Genomic DNA, 14,137 nt, shown 5'->3' with positions numbered 1-14,137 from the left:
TGTTCCACATCCATTCATACCACCTAACCCTAAACACCCAAACATGTTGCAGTCAGTGACCATGTGGCCTAATGGTAAAGGCGTCTGACTTCGGGTCAGAAGATTGAGGGTTCGAGTCCCTTCATGGTTGAGTCTTTTTCTCACAGAACCCAACTTATCTTTACATACAAACTGGAAACACACTCTTACAATACTCCTTTCACTCTCACTCATTAAGAAAGCCCAATGCAAACTGCACAATCAGTCACGTTATGCCTTCAGCATTGCTACTTTTCTGTCTTTCTGCCATACCAAAGTACCTCTTCATAAATGCCTTGGATATGCAATACGTATACAACAATATGACATGGCACAATCATTCTGAACAGAACTGTGGGTAGATTCAGTGCAGGGAGTGTGTGCGTTCAGAAAGCAGAAACTATGCATGGATAGAAGCTCTATGATTTTCTCCAGGAATAATGCAAATTGTCCCTCAGAAAAAGTATAGTACTAGAGAAGAATCATAAAGGATTGACACAATTGCTGCCTTTGCTGTTGCCCCAGTTGTGTAATCTGTCAAGGACTGGTCTCTTGCAGATTGAGGCACCTAGTTGCAATTGTGTGGTAAAAATCACCCTTACAACCATTTTTGCTATAAACTTGAGATCTTTCTGAGATACTATCTCACAGACTTCTTATGAATGAGGAACTCTGAAATTGTCATATTCCAATTTGTACGTCCTTAAAACTATGCTGGTTATTCAAATGGGCAGATTGTTTTTTAAATTCCTTTCTGTCTCGAGTTGTAGTTATATTGATACAGAGGCATAATTGTTGAATGATATATATTGGTTTGATTGAAATATGTTCGTAGAGGTGGTGATAGGCTTTCTGTGTCTGTCTGAGAGCAAGGACCGGTTAACGTCTTTTTCCAAGAGCAGTTTATTGTGAAAGGTATCAGGCAAAGGAGTATGTATTGTGATGTGGTTCTCTGACTGCTTCTGTCCACTTGCCAAAAGTTCCAAGGCCCTATGATTGCACAAAAACGGTAAGATTGAAGTGGTGGGTGCCGGAGGTTTAAAATGGTCAGTTTAATTAAAGACAGAAAAGTGAAACGAATGACTGCAGAAATACTGTATGTGGCCATGAACTGAGATGAAAGGATGATTTTGGAACTCTGTCTTGCAGATTACCCTCAATGCCGCAATAGATAGGGCACTACTCTCACAGACCAGGGTGTGTAAGTTTAAGTCTATCTGAGGTGCACACCCTGAACTAATACATTTTTGCTGAAGCCTAATCATATTGTTTACTCTTCCTCGTAGCAGCTTGCCAGGGTGATAGTATATTGCAACAGAACCATTCCACTTCTTCACTGAAAAGTGTCATGCTGGTTACCCAAATGAGCAGCGTGTCATTTTATACAGCTTTCTTTATTGAAATTAAACTTGGACTCACTTGAAATATTCTCTTTCAAAATGAATGTTTTGAGCTGCTGTGACTTTTATTTCTAGAGGTGGTGACAGGCTTTCAGGTACGTGCTTAGGTCAAGGCCCTGTTCATGTCACTTGTATAAGCTAATTCAGGGAGCAAATTAGCAAGTCAAGAAATGGGAAGTCTGAACTACTGTCAAAGCAGTTTCATTCTCTTTTCAAATAATCCAAAAATACCATTGCAGCATAAAACAGAGTATTCAATAAAAGAAGAAAGGAGGATTAACAGCAAAAAAGCACATCATAAGATATGAAACTTTGGAAATTATCTAGATATTGTTTGAAAAAACTCCTTTGATGGAAAGAAGATGAAGAACGGTATGGGATCCTGTCCTGCGCACCTGTAATTGATATGTTCCACATCCATTCATACCACCTAACCCTAAACAACCAAACATATTGCTGTCAGTGACCATGTGGCCTAATGGATACAGCGTCTGACTTCGGATCAGGAGATTGAGGGTTCGAGTCCCTTCATGGTTGAGTCTTTTTCTCACAGCACTCAACTTATCTTTACATACAAACTGGAAATACACTCTTACAATACTCCTTTCACTCTCACTCATTCAGAAAGCCCAATGCAAACTGCACAATCAGTCACGTTATGCCATCAGCATTGCTACTTTTCAGTCTTTCTGCCATACCAAAGTACCTCTTCATAAATGCCACGGATATGCAATACGTATACAACAATATGACATGGCACAATCATTCTGAACAGAACTGTGGGTAGATTCAGTGCAGGGAGTGTGTGCGTGCAGAAAGCAGAAACTATGCATGGGTAGAAGCTCTATGATTTTCTCCAGTAATAATGCAAATTGTCCCTCAGAAAAAGTATAGTACTAGAGAAGAATTATAAAGGATTGACACAATTGCTGCCTTTGCTGTTGCCCCAGTTGTGTAATCTGTCAAGGACTGGTCTCTTGCAGATTGAGGCACCTAGTTGCAATTTTGTGGTAAAAATCACCCTTACAACCATTTTTGCTATAAACTTGAGATCTTTCTGAGATACTATCTCACAGACTTCTTATGAATGAGGAACTCTGAAATTGTCACATTCCAATTTGTACGTCCTTAAAACTATGCTGGTTATTCAAATGGGCAGATTGTTTTTTAAATTCCTTTCTGTCTCGAGTTATAGTTATATTGATACAGAGGCATAATTGTTGAATGATATATATTGGTTTGATTGAAATATGTTCGTAGAGGTGGTGATAGGCTTTCTGTGTCTGTCTGAGAGCAAGGACCGGTTAACGTCTTTTTCCAAGAGCAGTTTATTGTGAAAGGTATCAGGCAAAGGAGTATGTATTGTGAGGTGGTTCTCTGACTGCTTCTGCCCACTTGCCAAAAGTTCCAAGGCCCTATGTGTAGCACAAAAACAGTAAGATTGAAGTGGTGGGTGCCGGAGGTTTAAAATGGTCAGTTTAATTAAAGACAGAAAAGTGAAACGAATGACTGCAGAAACACTGTTTGTGGCCATGAACTGAGATGAAAGGATGATTTTGGAACTCTGTCTTGCAGATTACCCTCAATGCCGCAATGGATAGGGCACTACTCTCACAGACCAGGGGGTGTAAGTTTAAGTCTATCTGAGGTGCACACCCTGAACTAATACATTTTTGCTGAAACCTAATCATATTGTTTACTCTTCCTCGTAGCAGCTTGCCAGGGTGATAGCATATTGCAACAGAACCATTCCACTTCTTCACTGAAAAGAGTCATGCTGGTTACCCAAATGTGCAGCGTGTCATTTTATACAACTTTCTTTATTGAAATTAAACTTGGACTCACTTGAAATATTCTCTTTCAAAATGAATGTTTTCAGCTGCTGTGAATTTTATTTCTAGAGGTGGTGACAGGCTTTCAGGTACGTGCTTAGGTCAAGGCCCTGTTCATGTCACTTGTATAAGCTAATTCAGGGAGCAAATTAGCAAGTCAAGAAATGGGAAGTCTGAACTACTGTCAAAGCAGTTTCATTCTCTTTTCAAATAATCCAAAAATACCATTGCAGCATAAAACAGAGTATTCAATAAAAGAAGAAAGGAGGATTAACGGCAAGAAAGCACAGCATAAGATATGAAACTTTGGAAATTATCTAGATATTATTTGAAAAAACTCCTTTGATGGAAAGAAGATGAAGAACGGTATGGGATCCTGTCCTGCGCACCTGTAATTGATATGTTCCACATCCATTCATACCACCTAACCCTAAACACCCAAACATAGCACAGTCAGTGACCATGTGGCCTAATGGTAAAGGCGTCTGACTTCGGATCAGAAGATTGAGGGTTCGAGTCCCTTCATGGTTGAGTATTTTTCTCACAGCACCCAACTTATCTTTACATACAAACTGGAAACACTCTCTTACAATACTCCTTTCACTCTCACTCATTAAGAAAGCCCAATGCAAACTGCACAATCAGTCACGTTATGCCTTCAGCATTGCTACTTTTCTGTCTTTCTGCCATACCAAAGTACCTCTTCATAAATGCCATGGATATGCAATACGTATACAACAATATGACATGGCACAATCATTCTGAACAGAACTGTGGGTAGATTCAGTGCAGGGAGTGTGTGTGTGCAGAAACTATGCATGGATAGAAGCTCTATGATTTTCTCCAGGAATAATGCAAATTGTCCCTCAGAAAAAGTATAGTACTAGAGAAGAATTATAAAGGATTGACACTATTGCTGCCTTTGCTGTTGCCCCAGTTGTGTAATCTGTCAAGGACTGGTCTCTTGCAGATTGAGGCACCTAGTTGCAATTGTGTGGTAAAAATCACCCTTACAACCATTTTTGCTATAAACTTGAGATCTTTCTGAGATACTATCTCACAGACTTCTTATGAATGAGGAACTCTGAAATTGTCATATTCCAATTTGTACGTCCTTAAAACTATGCTGGTTATTCAAATGGGCAGATTGTTTTTTAAATTCCTTTCTGTCTCGAGTTGTAGTTATATTGATACAGAGGCATAATTGTTGAATGATATATATTGGTTTGATTGAAATATGTTTGTAGAGGTGGTGATAGGCTTTCTGTGTCTGTCTGAGAGCAAGGACCGGTTAACCTCTTTTTCCAAGAGCAGTTTATTGTGAAAGGTATCAGGCAAAGGAGTATGTATTGTGATGTGGTTCTCTGACTGCTTCTGTCCACTTGCCAAAAGTTCCAAGGCCCTATGATTGCACAAAAACGGTAAGATTGAAGTGGTGGGTGCCGGAGGTTTAAAATGGTCAGTTTAATTAAAGACAGAAAAGTGAAACGAATGACTGCAGAAACACTGTTTGTGGCCATGAACTGAGATGAAAGGATGATTTTGGAACTCTGTCTTGCAGATTACCCTCAATGCCGCAATGGATAGGGCACTACTCTCACAGACCAGGGGGTGTAAGTTTAAGTCTATCTGAGGTGCACACCCTGAACTAATACATTTTTGCTGAAACCTAATCATATTGTTTACTCTTCCTCGTAGCAGCTTGCCAGGGTGATAGCATATTGCAACAGAACCATTCCACTTCTTCACTGAAAAGAGTCATGCTGGTTACCCAAATGTGCAGCGTGTCATTTTATACAACTTTCTTTATTGAAATTAAACTTGGACTCACTTGAAATATTCTCTTTCAAAATGAATGTTTTCAGCTGCTGTGAATTTTATTTCTAGAGGTGGTGACAGGCTTTCAGGTACGTGCTTAGGTCAAGGCCCTGTTCATGTCACTTGTATAAGCTAATTCAGGGAGCAAATTAGCAAGTCAAGAAATGGGAAGTCTGAACTACTGTCAAAGCAGTTTCATTCTCTTTTCAAATAATCCAAAAATACCATTGCAGCATAAAACAGAGTATTCAATAAAAGAAGAAAGGAGGATTAACGGCAAGAAAGCACAGCATAAGATATGAAACTTTGGAAATTATCTAGATATTATTTGAAAAAACTCCTTTGATGGAAAGAAGATGAAGAACGGTATGGGATCCTGTCCTGCGCACCTGTAATTGATATGTTCCACATCCATTCATACCACCTAACCCTAAACACCCAAACATAGCACAGTCAGTGACCATGTGGCCTAATGGTAAAGGCGTCTGACTTCGGATCAGAAGATTGAGGGTTCGAGTCCCTTCATGGTTGAGTATTTTTCTCACAGCACCCAACTTATCTTTACATACAAACTGGAAACACTCTCTTACAATACTCCTTTCACTCTCACTCATTAAGAAAGCCCAATGCAAACTGCACAATCAGTCACGTTATGCCTTCAGCATTGCTACTTTTCTGTCTTTCTGCCATACCAATGTACCTCTTCATAAATGCCACGGATATGCAATACGTATACAACAATATGACATGGCACAATCATTGCGAACAGAACTGTGGGTAGATTCAGTGCAGGGAGTGTGTGCGTGCAGAAAGCAGAAACTATGCATGGGTAGAAGCTCTATGATTTTCTCCAGGAATAATGCAAATTGTCCCTCAGAAAAAGTATAGTACTAGAGAAGAATCATAAAGGATTGACACAATTGCTGCCTTTGCTGTTGCCCCAGTTGTGTAATCTGTCAAGGACTGGTCTCTTGCAGATTGAGGCACCTAGTTGCAATTGTGTGGTAAAAATCACCCTTACAACCATTTTTGCTATAAACTTGAGATCTTTCTGAGATACTATCTCACAGACTTCTTATGAATGAGGAACTCTGAAATTGTCACATTCCAATTTGTACGTCCTTAAAACTATGCTGGTTATTCAAATGGGCAGATTGTTTTTTAAATTCCTTTCTGTCTCGAGTTGTAGTTATATTGATACAGAGGCATAATTGTTGAAAGATATATATTGGTTTGATTGAAATATGTTTGTAGAGGTGGTGATAGGCTTTCTGTGTCTGTCTGAGAGCAAGGACCGGTTAACGTCTTTTTCCAAGAGCAGTTTGTTGTGAAAGGTATCAGGCAAAGGAGTATGTATTGTGATGTGGTTCTCTGACTGCTTCTGTCCACTTGCCAAAAGTTCCAAGGCCCTATGATAGCACAAAAACTGAAAGATTGAAGTGGTGGGTGCCGGAGGTTTAAAATGGTCAGTTTAATTAAAGACAGAAAAGTGAAACGAATGACTGCAGAAACACTGTATGTGGCCATGAACTGAGATGAAAGGATGATTTTGGAACTCTGTCTTGCAGATTACCCTCAATGCCGCAATGGTTAGGGCACTACTCTCACAGACCAGGGGGTGTAAGTTTAAGTCTATCTGAGGTGCACACCCTGAACTAATACATTTTTGCTGAAACATAATCATATTGTTTACTCTTCCTCGTAGCAGCTTGCCAGGGTGATAGCATATTGCAACAGAACCATTCCACTTCTTCACTGAAAAGAGTCATGCTGGTTACCCAAATGTGCAGCGTGTCATTTTATACAACTTTCTTTATTGAAATTAAACTTGGACTCACTTGAAATATTCTCTTTCAAAATGAATGTTTTCAGGTGCTGTGAATTTTATTTCTAGAGGTGGTGACAGGCTTTCAGGTACGTGCTTAGGTCAAGGCCCTGTTCATGTCACTTGTATAAGCTAATTCAGGGAGCAAATTAGCAAGTCAAGAAATGGGAAGTCTGAACTACTGTCAAAGCAGTTTCATTCTCTTTTCAAATAATCCAAAAATACCATTGCAGCATAAAACAGAGTATTCAATAAAAGAAGAAAGGAGGATTAACGGCAAAAAAGCACAGCATAAGATATGAAACTTTGGAAATTATCTAGATATTGTTTGAAAAAACTCCTTTGATGGAAAGAAGATGAAGAACGGTATGGGATCCTGTCCTGCGCACCTGTAATTGATATGTTCCACATCCATTCATACCACCTAACCCTAAACACCCAAACATATTGCAGTCAGTGACCATGTGGCCTAATGGTAAAGGCATCTGACTTCGGATCAGAAGATTGAGGGTTCGAGTCCTTTCATGGTTGAGTCTTTTTCTCACAGCACTCAACTTATCTTTACATACAAACTGGAAACACACTCTTACAATACTCCTTTCACTCTCACTCATTAAGAAAGCCCAATGCAAACTGCACAATCAGTCACGTTATGCCTTCAGCATTGCTACTTTTCTGTCTTTCTGCCATACCAAAGTACCTCTTCATAAATGCCACGGATATTCAATACGTACACAACAATATGACATGGCACAATCATTCTGAACAGAACTGTGGGTAGATTCAGTGCAGGGAGTGTGTGCGTGCAGAAAGCAGAAACTATGCATGGGTAGAAGCTCTATGATTTTCTCCAGGAATAATGCAAATTGTCCCTCAGAAAAAGTATAGTACTAGAGAAGAATCATAAAGGATTGACACAATTGCTGCCTTTGCTGTTGCCCCAGTTGTGTAATCTGTCAAGGACTGGTCTCTTGCAGATTGAGGCACCTAGTTGCAATTGTGTGGTAAAAATCACCCTTACAACCATTTTTGCTATAAACGTGAGATCTTTCTGAGATACTATCTCACAGACTTCTTATGAATGAGGAACTCTGAAATTATCACATTCCAATTTGTACGTCCTTAAAACTCTGCTGGTTATTCAAATGGGCAGATTGTTTTTTAAATTACTTTCTGTCTCGAGTTGTAGTTATATTGATACAGAGGCATAATTGTTGAATGATATATATTGGTTTGATTGAAATATGTTCGTAGAGGTGGTGATAGGCTTTCTGTGTCTGTCTGAGAGCAAGGACCGGTTAACGTCTTTTTCCAAGAGCAGTTTGTTGTGAAAGGTATCAGGCAAAGGAGTATGTATTGTGATGTGGTTCTCTGACTGCTTCTGTCCACTTGCCAAAAGTTCCAAGGCCCTATGATAGCACAAAAACGGAAAGATTGAAGTGGTGGGTGCCGGAGGTTTAAAATGGTCAGTTTAATTAAAGACAGAAAAGTGAAACGAATGACTGCAGAAACACTGTATGTGGCCATGAACTGAGATGAAAGGATGATTTTGGAACTCTGTCTTGCAGATTACCCTCAATGCCGCAATGGATAGGGCACTACTCTCACAGACCAGGGTGTGTAAGTTTAAGTTTATCTGAGGTGCACACCCTGAACTAATACATTTTTGCTGAAACCTAATCATATTGTTTACTCTTCCTCGTAGCAGCTTGCCAGGGTGATAGTATATTGCAACAGAACCATTCCACTTCTTCACTGAAAAGAGTCATGCTGGTTACCCAAATGTGCAGCGTGTCATTTTATACAACTTTCTTTATTGAAATTAAACTTGGACTCATTTGAAATATTCTCTTTCAAAATGAATGTTTTGAGCTGCTGTGAATTTTATTTCTAGAGGTGGTGACAGGCTTTCAGGTACGTGCTTCGGTCAAGGCCCTGTTCATGTCACTTGTATAAGCTAATTCAGGGAGCAAATTAGCAAGTCAAGAAATGGGAAGTCTGAACTACTGTCAAAGCAGTTTCATTCTCTTTTCAAATAATCCAAAAATACCATTGCAGCATAAAACAGAGTATTCAATAAAAGAAGAAAGGAGGATTAACGGCAAAAAAGCACAGCATAAGATATGAAACTTTGGAAATTATCTAGATATTGTTTGAAAAAACTCCTTTGATGGAAAGAAGATGAAGAACGGTATGGGATCCTGTCCTGCGCACCTGTAATTGATATGTTCCACATCCATTCATACCACCTAACCCTAAACACCCAAACATATTGCAGTCAGTGACCATGTGGCCTAATGGTAAAGGCATCTGACTTCGGATCAGAAGATTGAGGGTTCGAGTCCTTTCATGGTTGAGTCTTTTTCTCACAGCACTCAACTTATCTTTACATACAAACTGGAAACACACTCTTACAATACTCCTTTCACTCTCACTCATTAAGAAAGCCCAATGCAAACTGCACAATCAGTCACGTTATGCCTTCAGCATTGCTACTTTTCTGTCTTTCTGCCATACCAAAGTACCTCTTCATAAATGCCACGGATATGCAATACGTACACAACAATATGACATGGCACAATCATTCTGAACAGAACTGTGGGTAGATTCAGTGCAGGGAGTGTGTGCGTGCAGAAAGCAGAAACTATGCATGGGTAGAAGCTCTATGATTTTCTCCAGGAATAATGCAAATTGTCCCTCAGAAAAAGTATAGTACTAGAGAAGAATCATAAAGGATTGACACAATTGCTGCCTTTGCTGTTGCCCCAGTTGTGTAATCTGTCAAGGACTGGTCTCTTGCAGATTGAGGCACCTAGTTGCAATTGTGTGGTAAAAATCACCCTTACAACCATTTTTGCTATAAACGTGAGATCTTTCTGAGATACTATCTCACAGACTTCTTATGAATGAGGAACTCTGAAATTATCACATTCCAATTTGTACGTCCTTAAAACTCTGCTGGTTATTCAAATGGGCAGATTGTTTTTTAAATTACTTTCTGTCTCGAGTTGTAGTTATATTGATACAGAGGCATAATTGTTGAATGATATATATTGGTTTGATTGAAATATGTTCGTAGAGGTGGTGATAGGCTTTCTGTGTCTGTCTGAGAGCAAGGACCGGTTAACGTCTTTTTCCAAGAGCAGTTTGTTGTGAAAGGTATCAGGCAAAGGAGTATGTATTGTGATGTGGTTCTCTGACTGCTTCTGTCCACTTGCCAAAAGTTCCAAGGCCCTATGATAGCACAAAAACGGAAAGATTGAAGTGGTGGGTGCCGGAGGTTTAAAATGGTCAGTTTAATTAAAGACAGAAAAGTGAAACGAATGACTGCAGAAACACTGTATGTGGCCATGAACTGAGATGAAAGGATGATTTTGGAACTCTGTCTTGCAGATTACCCTCAATGCCGCAATGGATAGGGCACTACTCTCACAGACCAGGGTGTGTAAGTTTAAGTTTATCTGAGGTGCACACCCTGAACTAATACATTTTTGCTGAAACCTAATCATATTGTTTACTCTTCCTCGTAGCAGCTTGCCAGGGTGATAGTATATTGCAACAGAACCATTCCACTTCTTCACTGAAAAGAGTCATGCTGGTTACCCAAATGTGCAGCGTGTCATTTTATACAACTTTCTTTATTGAAATTAAACTTGGACTCATTTGAAATATTCTCTTTCAAAATGAATGTTTTGAGCTGCTGTGAATTTTATTTCTAGAGGTGGTGACAGGCTTTCAGGTACGTGCTTCGGTCAAGGCCCTGTTCATGTCACTTGTATAAGCTAATTCAGGGAGCAAATTAGCAAGTCAAGAAATGGGAAGTCTGAACTACTGTCAAAGCAGTTTCATTCTCTTTTCAAATAATCCAAAAATACCATTGCAGCATAAAACAGAGTATTCAATAAAAGAAGTAAGGAGGATTAACGGCAAAAAAGCACAGCATAAGATATGAAACTTTGGAAATTATCTAGATATTATTTGAAAAAACTCCTTTGATGGAAAGAAGATGAAGAACGGTATGGGATCCTGTCCTGCGCACCTGTAATTGATATGTTCCACATCCATTCATACCACCTAACCCTAAACACCCAAACATATTGCAGTCAGTGACCATGTGGCCTAATGGATGAGGTGTCTGACTTCGGATCAGAAGATTGAGGGTTTGAGTCCCTTCATGGTTGAGTCTTTTTCTCACAGAACCCAACTTATCTTTACATACAACCTGGAAACACACTCTTACAATACTCCTTTCACTCTCACTCATTAAGAAAGCCCAATGCAAACTGCACAATCAGTCACGTTATGCCTTCAGCATTGCTACTTTTCTGTCTTTCTGCCATACCAAAGTACCTCTTCATAAATGCCTTGGATATGCAATACGTATACAACAATATGACATGGCACAATCATTCTGAACAGAACTGTGGGTAGATTCAGTGCAGGGAGTGTGTGCGTGCAGAAAGCAGAAACTATGCATGGATAGAAGCTCTATGATTTTCTCCAGGAATAATGCAAATTGTCCCTCAGAAAAAGTATAGTACTAGAGAAGAATCATAAAGGATTGACACAATTGCTGCCTTTGCTGTTGCCCCAGTTGTGTAATCTGTCAAGGACTGGTCTCTTGCAGATTGAGGCACCTAGTTGCAATTGTGTGGTAAAAATCACCCTTACAACCATTTTTGCTATAAACTTGAGATCTTTCTGAGATACTATCTCACAGACTTCTTATGAATGAGGAACTCTGAAATTGTCACATTCCAATTTGTACGTCCTTAAAACTATGCTGGTTATTCAAATGGGCAGATTGTTTTTTAAATTCCTTTCTGTCTCGAGTTGTAGTTATATTGATACAGAGGTATAATTGTTGAATGATATATATTGGTTTGATTGAAATATGTTCGTAGAGGTGGTGATAGGCTTTCTGTGTCTGTCTGAGAGCAAGGACCGGTTAACGTCTTTTTCCAAGAGCAGTTTATTGTGAAAGGTATCAGGCAAAGGAGTATTTATTGTGATGTGGTTCTCTGACTGCTTCTGTCCACTTGCCAAAAGTTCCAAGGCCCTATGATTGCACAAAAACGGTAAGATTGAAGTGGTGGGTGCCGGAGGTTTAAAATGGTCAGTTTAATTAAAGACAGAAAAGTGAAACGAATGACTGCAGAAATACTGTATGTGGCCATGAACTGAGATGAAAGGATGATTTTGGAACTCTGTCTTGCAGATTACCCTCAATGCCGCAATAGATAGGGCACTACTCTCACAGACCAGGGTGTGTAAGTTTAAGTCTATCTGAGGTGCACACCCTGAACTAATACATTTTTGCTGAAACCTAATCATATTGTTTACTCTTCCTCGTAGCAGCTTGCCAGGGTGATAGTATATTGCAACAGAACCATTCCACTTCTTCACTGAAAAGTGTCATGCTGGTTACCCAAATGAGCAGCGTGTCATTTTATACAGCTTTCTTTATTGAAATTAAACTTGGACTCACTTGAAATATTCTCTTTCAAAATGAATGTTTTGAGCTGCTGTGACTTTTATTTCTAGAGGTGGTGACAGGCTTTCAGGTACGTGCTTAGGTCAAGGCCCTGTTCATGTCACTTGTATAAGATAATTCAGGGAGCAAATTAGCAAGTCAAGAAATGTGAAGTCTGAACTACTGTCAAAGCAGTTTCATTCTCTTTTCAAATAATCCAAAAATACCATTGCAGCATAAAACAGAGTGTTCAATAAAAGAAGAAAGGAGGATTAACAGCAAAAAAGCACATCATAAGATATGAAACTTTGGAAATTATCTAGATATTGTTTGAAAAAACTCCTTTGATGGAAAGAAGATGAAGAACGGTATGGGATCCTGTCCTGCGCACCTGTAATTGATATGTTCCACATCCATTCATACCACCTAACCCTAAACACCCAAACATATTGCTGTCAGTGACCATGTGGCCTAATGGAAAAGGCGTCTGACTTCGGATCAGTAGATTGTGGGTTCGAGTCCCTTCATGGTTGAGTCTTTTTCTCACAGCACCCAACTTATCTTTACATACAAACTGGAAATACACTATTACAATACTCCTTTCACTCTCACTCATTAAGAAAGCGCAATGCAAATTGCACAATCAGTCACGTTATGCCTTCAGCATTGCTACTTTTCTGTCTTTCTGCCATACCAAAGTACCTCTTCATAAATGCCACGGATATGCAATACGTATACAACAATATGACATGGCACAATCATTCCGAACAGAACTGTGGGTAGATTCAGTGCAGGGAGTGTGTGCGTGCAGAAAGCAGAAACTATGCATGGGTAGAAGCTCTATGATTTTCTCCAGGAATAATGCAAATTGTCCCTCAGAAAAAGTATAGTACTAGAGAAGAATCATAAAGTATTGACACAATTGCTGCCTTTGCTGTTGCCCCAGTTGTGTAATCTGTCAAGGACTGGTCTCTTGCAGATTGAGGCACCTAGTTGCAATTGTGTGGTAAAAATCACCCTTACAACCATTTTTGCTATAAACTTGAGATCTTTCTGAGATACTATCTCACAGACTTCTTATGAATGAGGAACTCTGAAATTGTCACATTCCAATTTGTACGTCCTTAAAACTATGCTGGTTATTCAAATGGGCAGATTGTTTTTTAAATTCCTTTCTGTCTCTAGTTGTAGTTATATTGATACAGAGGCATAATTGTTGAATTATATATATTGGTTTGATTGAAATATGTTCATAGAGGTGGTGATAGGCTTTCTGTGTCTGTCTGAGAGCAAGGACCGGTTAACGTCTTTTTCCAAGAGCAGTTTGTTGTGAAAGGTATCAGGCAAATGAGTATGTATTGTGATGTGGTTCTCTGACTGCTTCTGTCCACTTGCCAAAAGTTCCATGGCCCTATGATAGCACAAAAACTGTAAGATTGAAGTGGTGGGTGCCGGAGGTTTAAAATGGTCAGATTAATTAAAGACAGAAAAGTGAAACGAATGACTGCAGAAATACTGTATGTGGCCATGAACTGAGATGAAAGGATGATTTTGGAACTCTGTCTTGCAGATTACCCTCAATGCCGCAATGGATAGGGCACTACTCTCACAGACCAGGGTGTGTAAGTTTAAGTCTATCTGAGGTGCACACCCTGAACTAATACATTTTTGCTGAAACCTAATCATATTGTTTACTCTTCCTCGTAGCAGCTTGCCAGGGTGATAGTATATTGCAACAGAACCATTCCACTTCTTCACTGAAAAGAGTCAT

At 39.4% G+C, this 14,137-nt stretch overlaps 5 non-coding genes across 5 annotated transcripts; all 5 read left to right on the top strand.

Annotated features, from left to right (window-relative positions):
- The first annotated feature begins 57 nt into the window (after positions 1-57).
- Positions 58-130, top strand: TRNAR-UCG (transfer RNA arginine (anticodon UCG)). The gene has a single exon. It is a non-coding gene; the product is annotated as a tRNA-Arg (tRNA).
- Positions 131-3,708: 3,578 nt separating this feature from the next.
- On the top strand, positions 3,709-3,781 carry TRNAR-UCG (transfer RNA arginine (anticodon UCG)). The gene has a single exon. It is a non-coding gene; the product is annotated as a tRNA-Arg (tRNA).
- Positions 3,782-5,526: 1,745 nt separating this feature from the next.
- TRNAR-UCG (transfer RNA arginine (anticodon UCG)) lies at positions 5,527-5,599 on the top strand. The gene has a single exon. It is a non-coding gene; the product is annotated as a tRNA-Arg (tRNA).
- A 1,752-nt stretch (positions 5,600-7,351) lies between these two features.
- On the top strand, positions 7,352-7,424 carry TRNAR-UCG (transfer RNA arginine (anticodon UCG)). The gene has a single exon. It is a non-coding gene; the product is annotated as a tRNA-Arg (tRNA).
- A 1,752-nt stretch (positions 7,425-9,176) lies between these two features.
- TRNAR-UCG (transfer RNA arginine (anticodon UCG)) lies at positions 9,177-9,249 on the top strand. Its single transcript has one exon. It is a non-coding gene; the product is annotated as a tRNA-Arg (tRNA).
- Positions 9,250-14,137: the final 4,888 nt, after the last annotated feature.

This window comes from Pleurodeles waltl, chromosome 4_1, assembly GCF_031143425.1.
Source record: "Pleurodeles waltl isolate 20211129_DDA chromosome 4_1, aPleWal1.hap1.20221129, whole genome shotgun sequence".
Taxonomy (NCBI): domain Eukaryota; kingdom Metazoa; phylum Chordata; class Amphibia; order Caudata; family Salamandridae; genus Pleurodeles; species Pleurodeles waltl.
Note: the sequence above shows the minus strand (reverse complement) of the source record. Positions and strands in the feature narration are given on the sequence as shown.